The following is a 26,548-nucleotide window of genomic DNA, read 5'->3' as shown; positions in this document are numbered from 1 at the left end:
GGATGCAGAAGGTCACCAATGAGAAATTACATAGGGAGATGCAGTCAAAAGAGAACCTGCTGCAGAAGGTTATACAACACAAGTTACAGCTACTAAGGCATATCTGCAGAATGAAAGATGAACGAAAAATTGCCTGGTGTTCGGCATAATGGACAGTTTGAATAGGAGAGGCAGGCCCCACAGAGAATGGATAGATGATGTAGTAGATTGGTGTGGAGCTGGTCTACAGAAACTAAGCCACTCTGCACTGGACAGCGAAAGATGGAAGGAAATAGTGAGGGAGGCATCGGACAACAGTGGGCGCTGAGCCCATGGTTGATGATGATGATGATGCAAAGTGCTTTGAGATCAGTCTTGGGCAGCGCAAGGGGCTCCCCAGCTAATACACCACAGGTGGGCAACCTGTGACCCATCATGGTTCTATGTGTGACCCAGGCACCTTCTCTCTGTGCACTCCCCCATGCATCTCTCGCACTGGGGGCCCCACACTTACCTGCTCCTCTCACTCCTGGCACTTCCCTAGTCAGGTGATGGCAACCAAAATAGCAAGAAGAGCCATTTTTTTTTTTTTTTGCATTTGGGAAAAACTCAATAATTCAAGAGCTGCAATGCACGTGACTACGAGACAGTCCTTAGTAAATAACGTCAAACCATACTTTTTGTAACCCCTGTTTCAAGAACAGCACACGCAAGGATATATAATGCAATACAGGTTTACTTCAGGACAACTCCCAAACTTTTTCCATGTTCTATTTCTACTACAATCTTCCTGACTTTCACTCCTCAAACCATTTTAATTATCTCAATTTTACTTCACGTTTAATTCCAGTTTTCTTCCTTAAAATGCACGTTGCCCTTCCCAGCTGGAATGTCGCAAGCCTCCTTTTCCTTTTCAAAATCAAAACTTTATTTGCAACACGATCAAAACACAGTTACAGGATCATATCCCGCAATGCACTGCACCTGTTAAAGGGGGAGTTATCCAATGTTAGGAGATTATATATCATTTGCTGTTGAGATATGAGTTGTTCATTGTTGGCCTTTTAGATGTTCACCATTTATCAAAAATAATGAGGGATTTGTTTGTTTGTTTTTTACTTTGCAATTATAGTATCGGGAGCCACAAAAGAGTCCTTAAGAGCAGCATGTGGCTCCAGAGCCGCAGGTTGCAGACCCCTGTCTGTAGTGCTGTGAATTACCTGATATGCACCCCATCCCCACTGCACCCCCAGAGCTTGAAAGTTGCGAAAATCACTGTGTGAGCTTGAGAGAGGAAGGAACAGCGATGGGGTGTGACTCACCCATTCACTAAGCTCTGGGAATGCTGGGAGGGAGCAGGGGAGGGAAGGTTGTGCGGCAGTTCTGAAAAGTAAAACACCTCCATGTGAAAACAGGACACAGAAGATTGCAAAGCCTCTGCAGAAAGGACTAAACTCTGCAAATTGCACAGGACCAGTGGCTGCAGAGCAACCTGGTTCCCAGCCTGTCAATGTCTCTAACAGCTGAAAAGTTCAGGGGGTGAATCACTGAAGGAACAATAATAAGGTAGGCACCAGGGCCAGCATCCTCATGAAGTCCATGGGCAAGGCAGGAGGGGCCTGCAGTCCTACGCCTGTGGAAGGGGCGGAGACTCATCTGAAAGGGGCGGGGCTGGAGCAGTGCCACCAAGGCTATGTTTCTACTAGCACCCCCCTTTCAAAAGGGGGATGCTAATGAGGCACTGCAATGAATATGCAGCACCTCATTAGCATAATGGCAGCTGCGGCAGTTCGAAAATGCTGCTTTCAATCGTACGTGGCTCGTCCACACGGGGTCCTTTTCCAAAGGACCCTGCACGCTTTGAAATCCCCTTATTCCTATTTGGTTATACTCAGTGCAGCGCCTCATTAGCATATCCCAAAGTGTCTCTTTAACAAGGGGGATGCTAGTGTAGACACAGCCCCAGTGATTTAAAGGCCCTGAGGCTCTGGCTGACACCACTGCCACAGTAGCAGCCAGGAGCTCTGGGCCCTTTCATATCACCAGGCCAGGACATTTGCCCACTCTACCTCTCTCCAAGCACCTATTTCTCCCTAATCTGTAACTAACTTAAGCCCCAGTGGTTTCCAGACCTGCTGTGATGACAAATGGTGTCATTTCAAGCCAGTCACCTGGGGGTGCGTGTGGCTCAGCAGTTTCTCTCTCACACCACAGAAGTCGGTCCAATAAATTATATTACCTCACCTGCCTTGTGTCTCTCATATTCCTGGATCAACATGGCTCCCGCTGCATTATACCAACTGGGAGAGACTTCCATGCCTTGAGAGGTTACAAGCTGCCATGCTTTGGCTACAAGGAGAGCAAAAGTAGTAGCTAATATATCAGTTTTAACGCTTAAGTAGCTGGTCAGTCTGCTATAAGGTGGGGAATTTTGGAAGAGTTCACATGTAATCAAGAACGTGTAGATAAAAAAACCCATTCAAGGGCCAAAGAAAAGTAAAAAACACCACCCAGACTTTTCCCCTCTCCAGAGTAACTCTAGCCCTTTATAGTTAGCAATCTAGCAAAGAACGAGCCCAGCAGAACCCCTCTCTCCACCATCACCCTGCTGCCTGCTCATTGCTGCTCCCACTAGCTGTGCTGATGCTCCCACTGGGCAAATGCTCTCTACTTTCACTAGCCTGTGGCGGCTTTAGGTCTAGGCAAAGCTCGGTGATGTCAGCTCTGGGCCCAAAGCATAGTCCAGCCACAAGAAGTGTCCAGCATCCACTGGAGTAAATTTAAAATAACACAAGAGACTCCTCATGGAAACTGTTGTAGCTCTGTCATTGATAGGAGTAGGCATCCTTCGATCCCGAGGGATCATGGGTTTGCGCCCCAGTTGGACTGATTCGAGCAGCGTCTTCTGTGGCTGTGCAATCCAATCCGGGAGTGGCAGTCCTTTCCGCACTGTGAGCAGCAGTAGGCAGATGTCGCTCTAGTATCACGGGCACGGATCTTCCTGAGGGCTCTCCTGTCTTCCACTTCCTTCACCAAGGTAGTTTCATACACAGCAAGAGCTTCCTTCATTCCCTGTTTCCAGGAGTGCCTGTCCGAGGTGAGCGAATGCCAGGTGTTCGCACTGATAGAGAGAGCGGTGAGGTCACACTTGCACGTGTCCTTGTAGCACAATTTAGGTCTGTCATGGAACAGTGGTGAGAAACAGGTTGAACCACAAGAAGTCCTGTGGCACCTTATAGACTAACAGATATTGGCTGTGTCTACACATGCCCCAAACTTCGAAATGGCCATGCAAATGGCCATTTCGAAGTTTACTAATGAAGCGCTGAAATGCATATTCAGCGCTTCATTAGCATGCGGGCGGCAGCGGCGCTTCGAAATTGACGAGCCTTGCCGCCACGCGGCGCGTCCAGACGGGGCTCCTTTTCAAAAGGGCCCCGCCTCCTTCGAAGTCCCCTTATTCCCATGAGCTCATGGGAATAAGGGGACTTCGAAGTAGGCGGCGTCCTTGCGAAAAGGAGCCCCATCTGGACGCACCGCGCGGCGGCAAGAAGCATCAATTTCGAAGCACGGCTGCCGCCCGCATGCTAATGAAGCGCTGAATATGCATTTCAGTGCTTCATTAGTAAACTTCGAAATGGCCATTTGCATGGCCATTTCGAAGTTTGGGGCACGTGTAGACACAGCCATTTTGGAGCATAAGCTTTCGTGGGCAAAGACCCGCTTCATCAGATGCATGAACTAGGTTGAACCAGTTTTACAGCTCACACCTGGAGGGTCTACAGCCTGCTGGCTCAAAGCCCTGCCGTCCCCCTCTAGTTTCACAGCATTCTACCCACGGTCCCTTGTCCCTCCCGGGTTGGTTAACAGTGTCTTTCCTTTTGAAAAACCAGATTAAACACAGTCCATGTTTTCTGTGTCTGCCCATGCTGGCCACCTTCATATCAAACATATGCCAATGTCATCTCTGGAAGGTCTGTGAAAAAAGCAAGGAAGTTGCCCACCAGCAGAGATGCAGAGTTCTTCTGGTGACTCACCCTGACGAACATTTCTAGAACCAGGTGCACACACGTAAGAGCTCTTCTCTCTGGATTTTTGGCATCACCAAAGCACCTCATCACTGTCTCAGAACTGGTGGCACCTTGTCACTCCAGGAGTAGTACATAAGACTTTAAGTGAGAAGCCGAGGAAACAAAAGGGAACATCAGAGGCCTGTAAGCAAAGAACTCAAGCTACAGCCCAGCTTCAACGAAAGCTGAGTGTAAAGTGTATGCTTTGTTACTTAACAATAAGTGCAGGCAAAGAGATAAGTTTGGCCCACATCCAGAGGGTAGGCTGTGTTAAGGGCAGGATTTGGATGGCATCTGTTTGCAAACTTCTTTATGACCTCTCTGATCTACACTGTCTTTCCACACACTACATGTGAAATGTGAGAGAGAAAAGAGAAGTTACTCACCGTAGTAACGGTGGTTCTTCGAGATGTGTCCCCATGGGTGCTCCACAATAGGTGACGGCTTGGCCGGCGCCGCAGATCGGATCTTCCAAGCAGTTTCTGCCGGACCGCGCATGCGCCGGCGCGCGCCGCTCCCTGGCGCGCTCCTGGCCATGTGCGCGATCCGGTCCCCGCCAGTTCCTCGACCAACCGCCTCGGGTGCCCCTGCAAAACACTAACAGAGATCCGAAGCGGGGAGGATGGGCGGGAAGTGGAGCACCCACGGGGACACATCTCGAAGAACCACCGTTACTACGGTGAGTAACTTCTCTTTCTTCTTCGAGTGTCCCCGTGGGTGCTCCACAATACGTGACTACCCAGCAGTAACCCAAGATAGGTGGTGGGTAATCGGATTAAGTGCAGCTGGTCCCCGAGAGGACCGCTGCGGAGAGACGGGTATCCTCTTGGAATACCCTGTGAAGGGCGTAATGTTTGGCGAAGGTGTCGTAGGATGACCAGGTCGCCGCTCTGCAATGTCTTTCAATGCAACGCCCTTGAAAAAGGCTGTTGATGCTGCCACCGCCCTGGTGGAATGAGCCCTGGGAGTGGCCGACAAAGGAGTCTTTTTGAGCTCGTAGCACATTTTTATGCAGGATACAATGTGCTGTGAAATTCTCTGCGATGAGAGACCTTCTCCTTTCGATTTGGGAGCGAGGGAGACTAGGAGTCTAACCGTTTTCCGGAAGGACTTGGTCCTGTCTACGTAGAAGGCTAGCGCCCTCCTCACATCCAGGAGGTGTAGGCGCGCCTCTTCGCTGGAGGTATGAGGCTTTGGATAAAACGAGGGTAGAACAATAGGTTCAGTGATGTGAAACTCGGAAGAAACTTTGGGAACAAAGGCTGGATGCAGCCGTATGGTTACCGCCTCCTTGGAAAAAACAGTGCAGGGTGGCGTTGCCATGACTGCCGCAAGCTCGCTCACCCGACGAGCCGACGTAATTGCAAGAAGAAAGGTCGTCTTTATTGTAAGGAGGCGAAGGGGAACCGTGGCCAAGGGCTCGAACGGTGGTCCCATGAGTGTGGTAAGCACCAGGTCCAAGCTCCACGAGGGTGGAATTGGTTTCCGAGGGGGGTAGAGGTTTACCAACCCTTTGAGGAACCTGGTAACCATAGGGTGGGCGAACACCGTGTGCCCCCCATCCTCATGTCTGAACGCCGAGATGGCGGCAAGGTGGACCTTTAACGAGGATAGCGAGAGTCCTGCTCTCTTGAGGTCCAGTAAATACTCTAGAATTGTAGGTATAGGCACCGAAAGGGGGGCCAGCTGCTTGGTAGAACACCAAGCCATGAAGCGAGTCCATTTTTGTTTGTAGGTTTTCCTAGTGGAAGTCCTCCTGCTACTCTCTAGGACTCGCTGTACTTCCACTGTGCATGTGCTCTCTAGGGAGCTGAGCCATGGATTAGCCACGCTTGCAGTCGCAGGCTTTGGGGGTGCGGATGCACTATGGACCCCTGGGCTTGCGTGAGCAGATCCGGCGCCACCGGAAGAGGCATCGGTGGGCGGTCCGACATGCGCAGGAGTAGGGGGAACCATTGTTGGCGATCCCACGTTGGGACTATCAGGATCATCCGAGCCTTTTCTCTCCTGGCTTTTTGCAGAACCTTGTGGATCAGCACTGCGGGGGGAAACGCGTAAAGCAGGGGGCCCCCCCACGGGATCGCAAACGCGTCCCCCAGGGACCCCCGGCCCGGCCCAGCCCTGCTCTGGAGGAGAATCGTGGGCACTGTTTGTTGTGCTGAGTGGCAAACAGATCTATTTGGGGAAACCCCCATGCGTGGAAAATCGGCCGTAGTAGATCGGGACGGATCTGCCACTCGTGGGTGAGCGCAAAACGCCTGCTCAACTGGTCTGCCTTCACATTGTGCGTGCCCGGCAAGTATGAGGCTCTCAGGATTATATCGTGGGCGATGCACCAGTTCCATAGGCGGATTGCTTCCGCGCATAAGGTACGGGATCGAGCTCCTCCTTGCCTGTTTATGTAAAACATGGTGGAGGTATTGTCCGTACTGATCCCGACGACTTTGCCTCGTATACGGTCTCGAAAGTGTTTGCAGGCGTTGAACGCTGCTCTGAGCTCTAGAACATTGATATGTAGAGACTGTTCCGTGGGTGACCACAGTCCTTGAGCCACCTCTTCGCCCATGTGCGCTCCCCACCCTATGAGGGAGGCATCCGTAGTGAGGAAAACCGATATTTGCGGCTGATGGAAGGGTACCCCTGTTAGCAAGTTCCCGGGGTTTACCCACCATTGCAGGGATTCGCGCACCCCAGGTGAGGGCGACACCACCCTGTGAACGGTGTGTACTGCCGGCTTGTATACACTTGCCAGCCAGTGTTGCATGCTGCGCATGTGCAGCCTGGCGTTCTGTACCACAAACGTCGCCGCTGCCATGTGGCCCAGCAGCTGCAAGCACGTCAAGACCGGCACTGTAGGGCTGAAGGTGATGACCTGCACGAGGGAACCGATGGCTCGAAAGCGAGCCTCTGGTAGGTATACTCTCGCCGAGACCGAGTTTATGCGAGCCCCTATGAACTCTATGTCCTGTGAGGGGTCTATCTTTGATTTTGCCAGATTGATAACCAGGCCAAGTGAGGAGAACGTGTTTGCTGTGACGCGTATCATGCGGAGGACCTCCCTTTTCGAGGTCCCTTTGAGCAGGCAGTCATCCAGATACGGGAAGATACACACCCCCTGTCTGTGCAGGTAGGCTGACACCACTGCCAAGGTCTTGGTGAAGACTCTGGGGGCCGAGGAAAGGCCAAACGGTAGGACCTTGTATTGGAAGTGTTCGTTGCCCACCATGAACCGGAGAAAACGCCGGTGAGCTGGATGGATGGTTATGTGGAAGTACGCGTCTTGTAGATCGAGGGCTGCGAACCAGTCTCCATCGTCCAGTGCTGTAAGGATGGAGGCAATCGTGATCATCCGAAAACGTTGCTTGCGTAGATACCTGTTGAGGCCACGAAGGTCTAAGATGGGCCTCCAGCCTCCTGTCTTTTTCTCCGTCAGGAAATACCGAGAGTAGAACCCTTTCCCTTGCAGCTGCTCCGGCACCTTCTCCACCGCCCCTAAGAACTCGAGGTGGGCCACCTCCTGCCTGAGCCTGGCTACATGGGAAGCCTCCTGAGGGTGGGGCTTGGGCGGGGGTCGCGGCGGCGGGAGCGACTGGAAGGGGATGGCGTACCCCGTGGCTATGATCTCCAGCACCCATTTGTCTGTGGTGATCCTTTGCCACTGGTCGTAGAATGGTCGGAGGCGATGGTGAAAAAGCCGTTTCGGATGATCTTGTGCAATGGTGGTGATGGCGCAGCCCTGGATCTGTATGTCAAACTTGTGGCCTTTGGCCCCGCCCCGAGGACGGACGGCCCTGTTGTGAGCGCCGCCTGGGGGTTCTGTACTGCTGGTGCTGCTGATGCCGCCCTTGCTCGTAACCCCTGTGATACTGGGGGCGCTGTTGCTGGTACTGGTACCGCCTTTGCTGTGGGTAGTACCTTTTCTTTGAGTATGGAGGGGTGTAAATCCCCAGGGTCCTGAGTGTGGCTCTTGAATCTTTACTGGAATGAAGGACCGAGTCAGTTGATTCAGCAAACAGCTTCTGCAAGTCGAAGGGAAGGTCGACTATCTTCGCTTGCAGATCTCTCGGTATACCCGAGGTCTGGAGCCAGGACTCCCGTCGCATCACCACTGCAGTTGCTGTGGAACGTGCTGCCGTGTCCGCAACGTCCAAAGCAATCTGAACTTCCATCCTCGCAGCCGCGTAGCCCTCTTGCACTATGGCCTTGAGGACCGGCTTTTTGTCCTCTGGAAGCGAGTCCATGAGGGAAGTTAATCTGGCATAGTTGTCGAAATTATGGTTCGCCAAGTGCGCTGCGTAATTTGCCATGCGCAACGTTAAGGTGGAGGAGGAGTAGACCTTTCTGCCAAACAGCTCTAGCTTCTTGGCATCTCTGTCCGTTCCCCCTGTTTTAAATTGAGATGTTTTTAATCTTTGTTGCGAGGACTCCACCACCAAGGAGTTTGGCTGGGGGTGGCTAAACAAGAACTCCATGCCCTTCGCCGGCACGAAGTATTTCTTATCCGCTCTCTTTTGAACAGGCGGAATAGTTGCAGGGGTCTGCCGTATGGTAGTGGCGGACTCCAAGATCGCCTCATCAAGCGGTATTGCTACTCTGGAGGAGGCCGGGGAGCTCAAATTTTTAAGGAGCTTATGATGTTTCTCTTGCACTTGTGCTGTCTGGATGCCTTGCGTGAAAGCTACCCTCTTAAACAGCTCCTGAAACTGTTTGAGATCGTCCTTACGATGGACGTCCCCTAAGGCCGTGGCCTCATCCGGGGAGGAAAACGAGGAACCGCTGGGGTACATTTCTTTGGACCCTTCCGGTTCTTGATGGTGATGGTGCGCCCTCTCGCTGGAGGTTTGCGAGGGAAAATCTCGTGGGTCTACGGCCAGTCCCCCCTGGGATGCTTGAGTCTCTGTCCCCGATCGCGATTGCCCTCGGGGGTACGAGGTAGTATGTGGGGATCTTTCCCTGGTAGATTGCCAATGGTGTCCATGCCCCGCGTGGTAGGGACGACCATGGCAGTATAGGCACTGTTCCTGGGAAGGTGACCTTGACCATTCCCTTTGCACGTACCCTCTGTGTCTGGGAGAGGGGGATCGTCGAGACACTGGAGAGAGCAATTTTGCATAATAGTCCAGCATTTCAAATCCCAGGAAGGGTGAGGGTGGTGCCAGCCATGGGGAGGCTGATTGCAGGAAAGGCGAAGGGGGCTCCGGGTAGGCTAGGGGGGGCCCCTGCCTTCTGGTTGGAGTCTGCAACATGAGCGGAGGGCTGTGAGAAAAGAGCTCCACAGCCCTGTCTGGAGAGGGGCTGCAGTGCCTCCTCTTGTGTGCAGCCTTTCCCCTCCCTAAGGGAGGTAACTCCGCCCCCTGATGGGCGGGGGATCCCGGCCCCGTCGGCACCGTGCTAGGCACGCTCGAAGGCGGTGCCGCACGTGCGGAGTCCTTCTGCGCCTGCAGGCTACGTGCCTGCGCGCTCTGCACCGCCGGTTCCCCGGGGGTCGGTGCCGCTGCCTGCGGTGCCACCGGTACCGGCGCTTGCTTAGCCGCCGCCCTGCCTGCGGTGCGGGGCGGCTGGCTGATCATCGGAGGCTGAGCCGCTTCCACGTGGCTCTCCGTGCCGCCGCCGATCAGCTGTTGCTGCGGCTGGGGGCTGCGTGCTCCTCCCGTCCCGCTCACCGTTGCTGCCGGCAGGGATCGGGTTGGAGAAACTCTCCTCCGTTTTTGCGCTGATGGAGTGAGGGAGGCAGCTTTTCTTCTAAGGGCCCCGGAGGGTCCCTCCTGCTGCAGCCGCTCCGGCACGTCTGGCTGGAGGGCCTTGTCAAGAAGCAGCAGTTTAATCCTCATCTCCCTGTCTCTCCGTGCTCTTGTTGTTAATTTTGCACAGAAGGCGCATTTTTGTGCCACATGGGACTCCCCCAGGCACCTTATGCAGAGACTGTGCCCATCGGACACTGGCATCGCCTCTCGGCAGGACTCACATTTTTTAAAGCCTGAGGAGGACATTGTTGGTGAGTCTTTGAGTTTGTTCATGGGTACTTAGCACCCTCTTTGTGCTGTTTCCCCGTCCGATGGCCTGCCTCAGCAGGAGGGCTGATGGCCCTAGCTCCCGGCCTCCGGCGCTTGTTACTGGGACTGGCTTGAGCTGTCCCTCCGTAGCTTGTTTGTCGTTTGGTTTTTTTTTTTTTTTTTTTTTTTTTACAAAATAACAACCGGCTACTTATGGTAGCCTAAATAACTGAAAACTTTAAAGAGAAAACAATTAAAGTCGTTGAATACGCTATGTGGCTTTAGCCTAGTCGGATTCCGTCTGCAGCCGACGGCGGTTAAGAGGAACTGGCGGGGACCGGATCGCGCACATGGCCAGGAGCGCGCCAGGGAGCGGCGCGCACCGGCGCATGCGCGGTCCGGCAGAAACTGCTTGGAAGATCCGATCTGCGGCGCCGGCCAAGCCGTCACCTATTGTGGAGCACCCACGGGGACACTCGAAGAAGAATCTCAAGTTGTTCTGATCAGTGAAGGAAACCCCTGAAAATATTTTTTCACCATCCCCTTGCCAGGAGTCTCTCAAAGATCACTAACACGCTGTAAAATTCCACTGTATGTGCAGGCATCTTGAACAGAATCTATGCTTCTTATTTAACAAATGTAGATGGAGGACATGGTTTGGAATGGGTCCATTTCAAGCTATGATATGAATCATAGAATATTAGAACTGGAAGGAAGCTACAGGGTTCATCACGTTCAGCCCCCTGTACTCATGTCAGGACAAAGCACCGCCTAGATCATCCCTGACAGATGTTTGTCTAACCTGCTCTTCAGTATCTCCAATGATGGAGATTCCACTGTCTCCCTAAGCAATTTATTCTAGTGCTTAATTACCCTGACAGGAAGTTTTTCCTAATGTCCAGCCTAAACCTCCCTCACAGCAATTTAATCCCATTGCCTCTTGTCCTATCATCAGAAGCTACGGAGAATAATTTCCCCCTCCTCCTTGTAACAACCTTTTAACTACTTGAAAGCTGCTATCATGTCTCTTTTCAGTCTTCTCTTTTCCAAACTAAACAAACCCAAATCTTTCAGTCTTCCTGCGTTGGCCACATGTTCAAGAACCTCCATCATTTTTGTTGCTCTTCTCTGGATCTTCTCCAATTTCTCCACATTTTCCCTAAAATGTGGCACCCAGAACTGGACACAATACTTTTGCTGTGCTAAGCCAGAAGCAGAAAAAGGGCCTGTCAAGGGTACTGCCCACCCTATAATCCAAGTGCAGAAAGTGAGGCCCCATGGAGATTTAAAAAAACAAACCAAACACCTTGCCTGTAAATAGGCTTTGCTTTAAAACTTCCCAAGTCACAGATTCCCGGACTCTGGGAGGATAGGCTGCCACCACCAGTCAGAAAACACCCCCCACTTCTGCAAGAAGGCACACTCGTCTTCTTGTGGGTGCTCCCCCAAACTCTTAACTCTCCCTCAGGAGATAGAGCTTAGACAAAGAGCTGTGATTTGATAGCTAGCTTCTGGCCAAAGATAGACACACACAGACCTTTTCACAGACAAGCCCTTCACAGGCAATTGCAAAAACCAGTGATTTATTCACAAAACGAGAGAAGAAATCATGGGTTGCATGCAGAGAAAGTATTTCCCTGGGATTCAGCTTAAAAGTTACAGGGGAAAAACATCAAGTTAAGAACAGCAACACAAAAGAGAAAAACAGAGCGGAGAAGTCCAACCAAATTTGAAATAAAAGATAGCCTGAACACGCTTAACTGTATATTTCCAGGGTACTTACAACCTCTATGGCTGATTTTGCCGTGGTCAGGATATTTCTGATTTTATTTCAATTGCCTGGGAGCCATGCTCCCTTTGGGTCTTTCTCTCTGAGTCCCCAGAGACAAAAGCCCTGGGAAGTGCAATTGTTCTCAGTTTAAACAAAACAAAAAAGCAGTCAAGTAGCACTTTAAAGACTAGCAAAATAATTTATTGGGTGATGAGCTTTCGTGGGACAGACCCACTTCTTCAGATCACAGCCATACCAGAACAGACTCAATATATAAAGCTCCTCGGCACCATGGTAATGCAAAGTATTATAAATGTCACTTGGTCTGACTCTGTTCCCATTAAGGCTACATCTACAAGATAAATTCAGATTTTAATAAATTCAATTTTTAACCTCGTTTGAATTTAAGCATCCACAAACCTTCTTGAAATTTGACCCATTGTTTTTCCGTGTTGAGTTTCCATGCCTCCATTACCCTATGCAAGTTCAACAGCGTGAGCAGTGCATTGTGGGTACCTATCCCACAGTGCCTTGTCCCCAGTTGTTTGTAGGTGTTTCAGGTCAGAATCCCAGAATGCAAAGCACTGTCCCAGAATTCACGGCACCCAGTAACAGAATTCAGCCCTCCCCAAAACCTGCTCGGGTTCCCTGTGCTGCGCATCCTCTGCCGATCTTGGTGTAGCAACAGGCAGCTGTGCTACCAGGCCTGTCCACCCCCACCTGGTTGTCAGCCATGCATCCACTGCAGACGCAGGCATAGCGGTGGGCAGCTGTCCCTTCAACCCTCCCTCAAGCCCACCTGGGTTCCCTGTGCGCTCTGCAGACATTGGCATAGTGGCAGGCAGCTGTACTATCAGCCCAGTCCACCCCCACCCAGTTCTGTCAGCCATGTGTCTGGACCTTCACATTTGTAGGTCTGGGTGTTGCAAAATTCTAATTCAATCAAAAGTTCGTGGGCTTCCTGTGACCTTCTTCCCATGCACCTGAATGGCGAGCAGAGAAGAAAGCAGCCATACATGGAGGGTCTTCACATAGCTTTGCAGGATACATACGGGACACTTTTGGAGGTTAATAAATTCAAATCAAAGACATGGCGCTTCCACATTAGCCTTCACTTGAAATTTTAAATTCAAAATTGATGCTATACCCATCCAGTAATATCGATATTTTGTTATCAGTATTATGGCTCACTAATTCGAGCTAATGGTATTTACAGTAAAGACAGTGACATTTTAATATCAAACTAACGCCTGAAAATTCAATTTTATTGTGTAGTATAGACATAGCCCAACAGAGCACATGTTATATTAATGGTATAGTAATGCACTACTCCTTTTAATGGGTGCTCACTCAACTTTATATTTTGAACATCTGTACTGCATAGTTCCGATTGCTAACGAACTTGCTTAAATCAAGCAATTTTACCAGGTGTCCTGTATTCAGCATAGGAAAATACGGTCATCCTAAGTTTATGCAATACCAGCCCTGTTCTTGCCTGATTCTGTAAGCAGGGCCTGTCTCGTCTTGCTCACAGCTTAATTTTGCTTTATATCAGCAAAGTATTGATCCTTACTTTAGTCCAGATTTGTGATACAAAGGCTTATGTTTCAGGCCCCTTCTCTACTGCAGACTGTAATGCATGACTACCTGGGAAGAGTGATGGTGTTTTTAACCGGCAGCGACTTTGCATGCTGAAGCGGTGGGAGCAAGCCATCTCTGGATGTTTTGACAGCAAGGAGTACAAGAGGCACCCTATATCAGAGACTTACGGTTACACAGCTGGGAATGTTATACACCAAGAAAAATTATTTTAACCTTTTATTAAAAAGACAGGAAAGGAAAGCAGGTAAACCAGGTGAAATGTAAAGTTAAAACGGAAGCTTCATTTAATAAAACATCTCGTTCCCTTTTTCCCTTGAGCTGGGGAGGGTTCTGTGAAAGAAACACCCTTGCTTTGCCAGGCTCTTAGATGGTATCACAGATAATCTTAATCGTCCTTTTGGGGAAATGAGAAGTAGTTAGTTGAGAGGAGCTAGAGCTGTTGTTGCAAAAGTCCAAACCCACTTCACGATAGGTGGTGTTTGATGTGCAGCTGGAACTGGTAGAGGTGGTGACGCCATCTCAGTGCTGGTCATGACACATCTCAGGGTTAGGATGAAGGGCTGGGATGCCAGAAGAACATAGGCATGGCAGCCACAAGGGTGAAGCTCGCTTCAGAAAAACAGACGGAGGCTACTATATTCTTCCCCGCTCCACAAATCTCATTCTTGAAGGACCCACAAAGAGTCTAATGGGTGGAACAGCCCATCTCCTCAGTCAACCAGTTAGGCCTAAATCTAATATACCAGTTTGGAGCCATTAGTTTCCTGCTCTACATATTCTGTTGTTAGCATATATAATTTCAACATAGTCCTGGAGTTACATAAACAAGGTATTTTCTATTTGGACTAAGGTAGTGGCTGTTTGGTTCTTTTGAACAGCTATAACAAAGCAATAATGGAAACCTTTCAGCACCTCATTAGTATTCTCTGATTTGGCCATTAGCATGGCCCTTTCGAAATTTTGGCCAAGTGTGGTCCAGCCCAACTCTTTATATAAATGATTATAGGACACCACAACTTAGTATCAACTACAAACATTCAACTCTTCATGGAACTCAGCAGCCAGAGAAACTTGAATTTTCAAGTATTAGATTCAAACAAGTTAGAAGGCTGCATTTGACTCCATTTCTTGAACTTATAAAATAAATAAGTGCTGGCACAATCTTAGCTTCTGGACTCCACTCTTCTGAAGGATTCAATTTTATTATACCTACAAATACACATATACATAGCGCACAATTTTCCAGATTGGCTCTGCTTTACAAGTGACTCAAGTCTCAACCTACCTTGAAAAACTTGCACCGTACAGTGTATGATCACAGTGGTGTAGTACATGTGACTGGAAACAAGCCAGATGTGGTGCTAATTAAAGGTGACCTCATCCTGGCTGCGCTCTCTTTACTTTAAGTAGGATGGCTATAGATTCACATATGCAACACAGGTGTTAGTTTCCCAAGTTATCTTTACAATGAAGCTGAAGTCAACAATTTCTAAAGATCACAAAAAAGCTTGCTCTGAAACTCCGTATTTGCAAAACCATAACAAATTCACGTCTTAGTTTGCTTTACATTTATGGACATCATGGCTGTGTCTAGATCTAGTTCGGCTGCCGGCAGCATGATGGAAACGAGGGCTCATGAAATTGCAAAACGACAGTGATTTGCATGTTCATACAGCTCATTTGCTTATTCATGGCAGAAAACAAGCAGCAGAGACATGTGTCTGCCAGCAAAAATCCCCCCTGTTGCCAGCCCCCTATCCCTGAAAAAATGCTGCTGGCAAAACCACGTCTACATGGCTGGTTTTTTTTTTTGTGAATATGCAAATGAACTATGTGAATATGCAAATGAGCATCAATTTGCAATTTCATGAACCCTCATTTGCATCATGCTGCCAGCAGCCGGACTGAATCTAGATGCAGATGATAAGATTAATGCTACAATCTTACCTGTAAATAAATTGCATGTCTACTTATAAGGTTGAACTATTAACTAAAGCGTTTTCTTTTTATATGAAAAAGCATTGAAGACCATTGCAAATTTTAAAAATAAAATGGCCTTTCTGATCTCTTAATTGTTGGTGGCAGAGGGAAGGGACAATCCCAGCTTCCTGCAATCTGCAACAAAGTAACTGAACCAAGGGAATTAAAATTAGTGTGTAATTTGTCAACACTGGAGCAACTCTGTTGCGTGTTTTCAGAATGCACAGGGAGTAGGAATGACTGTGAAGGACTACCAGACTTATAGTAAGGCTTCTTTCTGCTTCTTAAACGCTAACATTCGAGAATCTTATGTTTCTCATTACTAACGCTACCTCATTGTGGAAACAATTTGGTACTCTCTCAAGTAACCACAGTGAATTTGAACGATAGTACTTCAACCCCGACTCTATTGCACTACATGGAAAGTTTATTATTTACCTGCTGTAAGACTTACAGCACAATGAACTAATTCAGCAGTTTCTTCCAGGTCCTCTGTCAGAGTTTGGAACCCACATCTCAAAAGGAGTTTCAATTAATCTGGGCCACCCTTGAGTCAGAGCCAAGGATGTTAAACATTGTTGTCACCAGTTCAGAAAGATCAAAGTCATGTTTCCATCCCCAGTCCTTCCGGGAATTGCTGTCATCAAAGCTCATTGGCCAACTGTCAGCTATAAAAGAAAGGGGGGTGGGAATAAAGAAACCCCCAAAAACATGAGATTTATAGCAAAGATATTTTAACATTTCACATGCAAGTATCAGAATAGAGACGGGAAAAGTACAATCTTTACAGCAGCAGCAACCCTTTCGGATGTCATCAAAATAAAACAAATTGGAAGTGTCGAAGAACACATACAGGAGAGGGAAAAAGGTAAATGTTCTTTCCCAGCATCTGACTTCACCCAGAGAAGTTTGACACAGGATCATTGAACTGAAATTAAAAGGCAGGTACTAACCAATGGCTTGTCTGACAGTATCCACTTTATAGGTCACCTGAAGCTCAGGAACTTGCTTCTTGACCTCTTGCACTAGCTCCTCAGGAGAGAAGCTCATGGCACCAATGTTGTAAGTCCTCATGCTAAGTGAAGTGGCAGGTGCTTCCATAACATCTAGCGTAGCCTTCAAGCAATCATCAATATACATCATTGGAAGACGTGTGTCTGGTTTTAGGTTGCACTGGAATTTGCCGGTCTTTATGGCATCATGGAAAATCTGGACTGCATAGTCTAAAGGGAAAAAAAAAGTTTCCTTGAACTCCCCCATTCACATTTGTGGTCATTTATCTTACGCTCTGATTGTAAGCTCAGCTGGGCAGAGACTGTCTTTCTGTAGTTTGGTGTTTGTACACCAGCATAATGGGGTCCCAGTCCATGACTTGAGCTTCTACATGCTATGCAAATAAAGTAATATTAAAAACTCTTTTTAGGAGTACAGAAATGCAGCCACCTCTGGGTGGAGAATGGCAGATAACTGAGGCACAATTTTGTGCCTAGTTGTTGAGGTGGTGACGGCGAACAGACCGACGGCTCATGTCATGTAAGCCACCCCACAGCCTTCATATAGCATTGATTTTGGGTCACTGCTGCATGGATTGGCTCTGAGCAGCGTAGAGACCCATATTTCATTCCGGTTCCCTAGGACCATTCAGAACCCTTCATATTCATTTCAGCAGAAGTACAATTTATGTTTTCACCGGCATTTCAGGAGTGGTTTAGGTGAAGCAATGTTTCAGTTTACACATCTCTAGAGTTTCCTGAAAATTCCACTTTTTCCCCATAAGACTGTTCCTTTTAGAATAGGTTTAACAATGAGGTGTTTTTGGCAAATGAGGTCACCAGACACATACTGATGTCACTCAACTTTGATACTTGGGGCATTCAGTTCACACACTGTAATATTCTCACTTATAATACTGAGAGTTGGGAAGAGGATATCCTACCAGTTGTGCCCCCACCAGGCTGAGAGTCAGCAGAGATAATCCCAGGATACCTCAGACAGCGGAAGTCTAGCCCATACTTGTAATGGTAGTACTGTTGAAGAAGGAGACAAGCGAGGCTTTAAGACATTGAAGTAAGGGGTTGCACACCATACTGCTTCTGTAGACCAATGGCTTCCCACCATTCCTCCTCCCACACACAAGCTCCCTACATTGCATCTTCCTTTTCCTTCCGTATTTCACACTTTTGCTATAGCCCCTCCATCACTCTTACCATGCCAAGACTTGGTGTCACCCACATTACTATTTTTCCTCCCGCACTCCCATTTCCTCATACTAGGGGCTTTGTCTGACTCCCGACCTCTGGGCCCATGTCTTGCTTCCTCACACCACTGCCCATACGCCAGAGGCTCGTGATTTCCATTCTCACATACAAGAAGCACTCCATTCCATGCCTCTACTTCCAGATCTCCTCCCTCTCTACCATGTCAGGGTACACGACAAGTGAACAAATATCAATTAATTAAAAACAGTCATTTTGATTTGATTGAATCTACATTGGTGATCTGGGCCCATCCTGACTCCTGGCATCATTACAAAATGTATTGGACGACGACTTCCCAGGTACTAATAAGCCATTCCTCTGCTCGCCAACCAATGCTGTGCTAGTAACTGGGACACAGGGGAGGTGAAATGATTTTCTTAGGGTCACAGAGTCAGTAATCAAGACAATATTAAAACTCAAGTGTTTGTTGACTTTCAAATTCACACTAACTCCTCACGGGCTGCGTCTACGTGTACCACTTCTTCTGGAAGAAGTGGCATGGTAATGAGCCATCCAGAGGATGTTAATGAGGCACGAATGTAAATTTCCTGTGCCTCATTAGCATATGGGCATGTAGTTCACAGTCTGGAAGAAGCTCTTCTGGACTCCAAAATACATGTGCAGACGCGTGGCCCCTGGAGATCTTCTGGAAGAAAACCCCCCTCAAAATTTTGGGGAAGAAGGGGCTTCCGGAAAGAGGGTTTTCTTCCAGAAGATCCTTCTTCTGGACTCTGAACCATGTGCCCATATGCTCATGAGGAATGCGAAATTTATACCCATGCCTCATTAGCATCTTCCAGACGGCTCATTGCCATGCCACTTCCAGAAGAAGTGGCATCTGTAGACACAGCCACATAGTTTATAAGATTTTTCCCATCCCAGGTCCCTCAGGCAAAAAACCTGCAACAGCTGCCTTATACTACTGTGAAAACATTTCTGTAGGAAAATAAGATAGGAAGAGAAAAGGACACTGCAGTGATCTATCTTCTTTCGAGACTCAAACAACCCATAATAAAGGTCTTACTTCGCCCATAAGCTCAGCATGAACCTTGGAGACTCCATAGATTGTCCTTGGTCTCTGAATGCAGAGATCTGGAGTCGGGTTACGAGGAGAGGTGGGTCCAAAAGCTCCAATTGTACTGGGCACAAAGAGTTTCAAACTGTGCTCAGCTGCAATATCTAGAATATTGTGCAAACCTGGAAAAAACAGAAGTTATCAGAATCCAAATGAAATCTCCTGCCTCTGGAGGAGTCATGAACTTGAAAGGCTAGCCAAACCATGCTGAAATCACCTACCAGTAATGTTTACAGATCTGGCCAAAGGAACATTTGCTTCTCCAACTGCACTGAGCACAGCACTATAATGAAACAGCCAAGTAATTCGATTGTTCACCACTATCTCACGGAGATTCTTGTAGTCCAAGATATCAGAATAGATAAAAGGACCTAAAGAAATGGACCAAACAGAAAGTTGGTCATTAGGATGAAGACAGTTTGGGACAAGGTTCAGTTAAATTGCCCTCCACACCCTGCACTCCAGGAGGTCCAATAAGTTTGCAGGTTCTTGCCCAGGTCTTTATTCAGAAATATCTTACAGACCACTAGAGGGCACATTGTCTCTCTCAAAGATTCTATCACAAAGGCTCACCAATCTTTTTCACAGCCTGGGCCACATCTTAATAAGGACACTCTCTCATGGACATCTGCTCTTTCATGGGCAATCACACAACTTCCTTGTAGCAGCTTCAGCATTTGGTTAAACCCAGAAGAACATTTCGTGTATTTTGTCTATGTTTAGCATTTGAAGATGAGAAGTAACTGTGTGATTAGTCATCTCTGGAGATCACAGGCAGTTCAGGACCCTCTGTTCCACCAAATATACTCTATATCAACTTTTGGCATATACCTATAGAGTGAAATGAGACCAGTTGAACGTGTCTAGACTCCTTCATTTAGTTTGTTTATGGCAAAAGGGAAAGAAAGGATGCTAACCAAGTTCTAAGGCACTAGTGCCACCATGTGAATCCAAACTGGTAATCTTGTACAGATTTCAGCATGTACAGGTTGAGCCTCTCTAATCTGGAACTCTCTCATCTGGCAACATCTGTAATCTGTCATGATGTTAGTGGAGCTGGATGACCACTTTTCACGGATATGACCAAATTTCCTATGGCCTCATAAAGGTTGTTTACAGCCACCATTCCTGGCTCAGTGTTCTGTGCTTTAATGTACCCCTAAATGTCTTTTAAGAGTCCAGTAATCAGTGAAAGTGTTGGTAATGCTGCTAGACAATAATGGCCTCCCGTAGTCTGGCAAATTGTCTCATCCAGCACCAGTTAGGTCCTGGTGGTGCCAGATTAGAGAAAAGGGAGAAAAGAGTGGGAGGAGATACAGTAACATACGCCTTGAGTGTCCTGACCCTATGAAAAATGCTGCAAAGGGGCAAAAACAGATTTCTGGGAAAATTTCCTAGAAATCAAAATGAAATGCATAAAACTGTCAAGGTCAGAAAAGCACTTTGAAATGTGGTTGTGGTTTGCCTGATTAAGAATTATGCACAATTTAAACTCCTGTCTATGTCTTGCTGCCAATGATCAACAGCAGAGGAAATATGAAGACTTTTTTATATGCTAACGCAGCCACTTACCATTATAAAAGACATGATCTGGTGGTTTTCTAATGTCAGACAGTATCACATTGTTTTTTCCAAAACGCTTCCTGAAAAGGAAACCACATGGTACAATTAGTTTGTAGACTTTGAGTAGATTTGTCAGTCACTATTCTGATACACTAGTGTTAATAGGAACTAATCTGCAGAAGTCATTTGGGAAGAGTAAATTTTAATGGTATGACACTGTCTAGTGCAAGCACTAATGTTAATCTAGTTTCTTAGTTCTCGAGGTACATACATTACAGCTACTGAAGTGGTACAAATGCAGGGCTGCAGCTCTCTTGCTACAGTCCACTTGGTTCCCACATCAGCAACAGTGGTTCTTCCTCATCAGTATAATTAATCTGCCCCTTAAAAGGTATTAGCTAGGATGACAGAAGACTTAGTTGCATCTACACGTAGAGTTAGACCAACCTAACTGTATTTCACAAGTTGCAAAAATTTTCCCAGCCTCAATAACACCTCCAGGTTAATCTGATTTTTAAGTGTAAACCAAGCTTCAGACATCCTGCTATGGTTCCTTCTCAAAAGTTTTGCAAACAAAAACTAGGTTTAGTAGCAGTTAAAGGTTACAACAGCACATGCTACCCACCCAAAAAGTTTAAAAAAAAAAAAAAACATCACACCAGTCATCTGTTGAGGGGAAAGGCGTTTATTGCCTATGATATTCTTGATATTGCACTCCACTCCCTGAAGTTTTCAATACACATTAAAAAGCAATATGTAATCCTGCTTCACCAAACTGACACTCTAACAAAACCATAATAGTGATCTCAGACGATTGTATATGAATGCCAGCACATCAGACATTAGAGATGTTCTTCTGCCTTAACGTTGCTGAAGTCACCATCAAACTTTTGCATTAAAGTGCAAGTTTGATTATGCTGGAATATGTGTGGATTTCTGGTACCCACTGAAATGGAAGCGAAATGCGCTCCTCCCCTGCTCCCTGCAAAAGTCTTCACACTACCACATGTCAAAATTTAGAGGATTTATTCTGGTACTCCCATTTTGGCTTAAACTTTCTAACTCTATGTACAGATGATATCTAGGAATCAGATCATGAGGATCAACAATGTAGATGAAGAACATCCCCTAGAGTATGTTAAATTTTTCTGTGAAAGTAATTTGGAGGAAAAAAGAGAAATAATCATATAAAAAAGTACCAGAAGGGATCATATTAAGCTCTTATTAGTATCTTTGTATCAATTCACTTTACATCAAATTATCACAAAAAATTCAAATAGTATCAAAGTTTCTCATATGGCTTTTTGCCATTTCAATTGCAAAACAAAATCTCAACACTCCTGTTAATGCAGTAGTTGCATCACATTTGGGGTTATCAGAGATAGAAAAACATCATTATCGTCAGTTATGGGAAGGTCCAAAGTTTAGGTATTTAGCAGGCTGGTGGGTCTTAGGAAACAAAGTGGTTTTCTAGAAAATATAGTTATCAACAGAATTGTTGTTAAATCAAAAAGAATATGAAAAGAGATGCAAATTTAACATTTGCCTGAGGTATTGGAAACTCAAACCCAGCAGCACTGTGATACTGCATGGAAACAAAAAAGGAAACTTACCACAAACTAAGATCTTGGAGTCTCAAAATACATGCTTAACTTTATACACCCAAGTAGTCTCATTGAACCCAATGACACATACAAAATTACATACATTTGCAGGATTAAGGACAAAGATACAAATAAAAAAGGAATGACGACTGGTCATTTTTCAGCTCCAAGCAAAGTACAAGAATAAACACAAAAGATGCAAAATTATGTTTTAAATGTTATTATATCTTGGATTTCTTGAGCAATAGTAGTCCTCAGGATATTTTAAAATACGGACTGTTATATGTCCCATACAGTGTTCTAAGATTCTTAACTATTCCTTTCATAACAGAAATTTTGGGTGCTTAAATTAAGGGTACGTCTACTTTTAACGGGAGATAGACCTGTTCTCGTAAAGACATGCAAAAATTGATCTTTCTGGGGTCCCGTGTTCTCCAGCTCGCCTGTTCTCACAAGGAATAAAGGAGGCTGAGAGGCGACACACTCCCATCACCCTTCCTCAAGTGAGAGCAAACCTTACAGTTGACTGTAGATATGTCGATTCTAGCTATGTAATTGCCATAGCTAGAATTGAGTACCTGCAGTCAACTATGAGGCATAGTGTACATTAAGCCAAAAACCATGTAGTGTAACTAGTCACTTCTGAAAATCCTAATCTTGGGGGGTTTTCTCACTTTCTCGCCAAGTATGAAATCACAAAATCATAACATACCTCAAGAGTTTAGCGAGTCCCACCCCAAGTTGGCCCAGACCCCCTAAAGAGGAAAAGAGAAACTTAATAAGACTTCAACTCTATTGTTATGGGAACTGAAATAGAAGAGTTCTGTTTACACGGAACTAAGAAACTTAATATGCAGTTTTAACAAAAAGGGATGATTCTTTGTACATAATTCAGATATGCTTTTACGATATTTCTAAAATGAACTTGGCCAAAAAAACCTGCAATATAGTGTTCATCCTAACTGGGATCACCAGGTTCTTCTGCAATACAAAATACCGAATAATGACCTGGAAAGATACTGAATACTCAACAATCCTGATTGTTTACATGGCATTTGAAGATATTCAGGATCTTAGAATGAGGTGCTGATAGAAAAAAATGACCGCCAACTAAGAAACAGAAATAAGAATGAAGTAATTAAATTATGACTAACCTGTAATCAGCACTCGAGGATGATCAGTCTCTGCAAACGATACTGAATGAAAACTGGCATCTGAGGTCACCTGACGTGGTGAGACACCTATACATCTAACTGGCACAATGGAAATCTGATATCCACAACCAGGGCTCCGCAGCAACTGACCAACAGTTCTGCTCGGGTTCTTTACAACTGCCATTTTTGTCTTTTAAATATGCTGTGAGAAGAGGGAAAATATTAGTCAAAAATTATTCTTGAAGAAATAGTTTCAGTCTGTATTTATGCAACCCGAGTTCTGTCTGTAATACCAAACAAGCGCCATGACCTGCTATATGCAGCATATGAAACAGAATGAATAAAGGTAACATCACAGGCATGAACAGAAGAAAATATTCATAAGTCCAGTGCAGCAGATAGTAAGAACTGAGGAATCATTTCAACTTTCTGCTTTAGAGCAGTGGTGGGCAAAGTGGTGGGCGGGCCCCCTTGGGAAAGCATGAAATATCTTCCGGGGCAGGGCGGGGCATACAGCGCGATTGGCTGCTGGGTCTCAGGCTCATCCACCTCATTTCAAATGTTGAGCTATGTTACTGTTTTTATGGCTGTGTAATCACTTTAATAAACTGATTGGGGTTTTTCTTCCACATGAACATAACCAAAATTTCCATTGGTTTGGACTACATTAAACAGTTTTTTTTTGGGGGGGTGGGGGGTGGGCAGGCTGCTAAATGCAGTGACGAAAACTGGGGCCAACGTAAGATGTTTGCTCACCCCTGCCTTCAGGTATGTCTATACTGCACAACAGTGTAAATACTGTTGAAAAAAAGCACCAACAAAAATCTTTGAGCAGTGTTTGCTCTGTTGGCAGGAAAGCATGGTTTGTACCGATAATGGTTGAACTTCTCCAGTCCAACACTGTGATCTGGTGACATCTCTGGTCCAGCATGAATTCAGTTAGCAGGATGTCCTCTTATCACGGGTGTGGCCAAGTTTCCCGTTATCCCATAAAGTTTATCTGGGGCCACCAGTCCTGGCTCTCTGCGCTCTGTCTTATTTAGCTTTAATTTGCCCCTGAATATTTTCAAAGAGCTCAGTAAGCAGTACTAATGTTGCCAGACAATATGATTTCCTGTGGTTTGGCAAATTCTCTGGTTTGATACCAACCAGGCCCTGAGTGTTTTGGACTACAGAGGTTCAAACTGTACTTGACACAGTAAAGCTTTTAGGCCACGTCTACACAGACACCCTCTGTCAATAAAGGTCACTGTCGATGGAGTAACCTCGGAAGTACATCTGTCGGCAGACAGCGTCTACACACAAAAGCCGATTGAAAGAGCTAGCCTCTCTATCAGAGAGCAGCTACACTGCCCTGCCCTTGCTGAACAGAATGACTGACCAGAAGCTCTGCAAACAGGGCTGCCAAGGGAATCAGAAGACCTTTCTGTCAACAGAAGCATTTATGCAGGCACTCTATCGACAAAACACTGTCGACAGAGGCGTTATACCTTACTGGGAACAGGGATAATGCTACCAACTGAACAGCTGAGTTTTGTTGACAAATTCTCAACGGGGCACTTTAACCATGTAGATACTCTCTGCGTTTTGTGGACAAAAGTTCAGTTTACGTGGCAGCTTCTGTTGACAAGATGCGACCTTATTGTTAAGCCCTGTGAACTGCCAGTGTGGACAAAGCCTCCTTTGTGGTGAGCAGCAGAAATTACAATTCCTAGGGCCCATGGAGCTACGAGCTCAAAAAGCAACAGAACCTACTACTATGATTGGAAGCTGTCACATTTGAGGGACTACCTGGAGTCAAGTCATCATAAACACTCTCTTGGTCTAGCTTTTTTTTTTTTTTTTTTTTTTTTTAAACATTGCATCAAAAAGAATCAATTATATAGTGGAAACTGCAGTAAATCACCTTGTAAAATATCCCAAGATCCCTTCCTGTTCTATGAGATGTGTATCTCCATATGTTTTTATTTAATTTTATTTTTAAAACAAACATGGTTTATAGGACACACAGAACCAGAGAAGCAAGCAAAAAGCAGAAAAATATATGTAATGTTTTGGTCTTCAGAGTTTATTGAATCCTTTTTTTAGGGGTTTATAGCAATTTTTAAATTTCAGACTGATGTGCAAAAGCTGGGGTCCCTGAGGAAGTTCCCTCTTTGAATACGTGGTAATAAGTAACATACTCTAGTAGGCTTTAACACAATATTGTTTCAAACAGCATTATGTTAAAGCACACTAAGGACACTTTAGTGAGCACTAATAGGGTCTATATGGACCAATTAACATTAGTAAACTAGAAATCCCACCCCCCCTTCCCGATAGACTGCATACTGATCCTTGTAGACTAGTCATTAGGTACAAGTTACCACTTCCAGTACTTTTCTGGAGTTTAACAAAAAGTGTTATTAGGATTTTACATCTTTATTGGTTAAAGCCAAAATCAAAAGCCCTATTTATAGAGTCTAACCTACAAAATTAGCCTAATTGCTTTACTGAAATACCGTTGCAGAGCAAAAATGGCACACGGTACATATAGTTCACACTGAATTAGAGACACTTCTGCAAGCTTCAGGATTGCTTTCCTCCTCTCTCTCTATATATTTTGGGGGTAAAACTGGGGGCAGGAGACTAAGCATTTTATCTTTATGTACTTGAACAGTTAATATTTATTTGATAAGGGCTCACCTCTTGACAAGCCATAATCAGTAAGCTGCCAATTACATGGCAAACCCACAAGACACACAAGGAATAACATATTTTTGCAGTCCTTGGTGATGAAGCCGGGTGAGTACATCCTAGTTTCTCACTGTCAGTCATCCTGTTCTTTCCAGCTATGTTCTGGGTGCCACTTTCTCTTATATCACATTACACAAATACCCTTTTTACCCTATAGTTTTCATAATCAATTCATCCCTTTCTCCTTATCTCATTTTCCAGAGCCCACTTATTTTAGGGTCCTCACTTTTCAAAAGTTATTATCCACTTATTTCACAATCATTAGCATTTGTGGCTCTAATTGCTATTACTTTAATATTTGTGACAGTCAGTTACGCATGATACTTCAAATTTCCTAATACATCGATAAATTTAGTTTCTTACTTCATCTTAGCAAACTGGATAACAGCATTTGTTTATCATCCACCCTCTGTCTTGCAAAATCACAAGTCGCTTCCCTAATACTTCCTGTGTCAATCTATGCTTTAGCCTTTCCAGTCTCGCTCACTCTCAAGTATAGATCCTTAGGCCAGTTCACTACCAATTACAGCAGAAGCCACACCTTCAAACATTACCTGAAATCCTACACGTGCTAGAGCAAGTACCCCTTACTTGTTTGTTCTAAGAATTACACTTTTTCGTTTTAATTAAAAGTGTTCAGGTCAATCACTGAAGCCTTTTGATCTGCCTCAATCCCAATTCTCTGCCAGACAGACTGATGTGAAGAGTAATTTCACAAAGAAGCAACCTGGTTTTATAGATGCCATTCAAGATTATGTCCTCC

General features: G+C 45.9%; 1 protein-coding gene across 1 annotated transcript in view; it reads right to left on the bottom strand.

The window, feature by feature from the left end:
- Window positions 1–23,232: 23,232 nt before the first annotated feature.
- MTMR9 (myotubularin related protein 9) overlaps window positions 23,233–26,548 on the bottom strand; it is a 75,510-nt gene continuing 72,194 nt past the window's right edge. Inside the window, exon 11 of the mRNA XM_074991488.1 lies at window positions 23,233–23,251. The gene's annotated coding sequence lies outside the window, so the exon portion shown is untranslated. The remainder of the gene's footprint in view (window positions 23,252–26,548) is intronic.

The sequence above is a fragment of the Carettochelys insculpta genome, chromosome 3 (assembly GCF_033958435.1).
Source record: "Carettochelys insculpta isolate YL-2023 chromosome 3, ASM3395843v1, whole genome shotgun sequence".
Lineage (NCBI taxonomy): Eukaryota > Metazoa > Chordata > Testudines > Carettochelyidae > Carettochelys > Carettochelys insculpta.
Note: the sequence above shows the minus strand (reverse complement) of the source record. Positions and strands in the feature narration are given on the sequence as shown.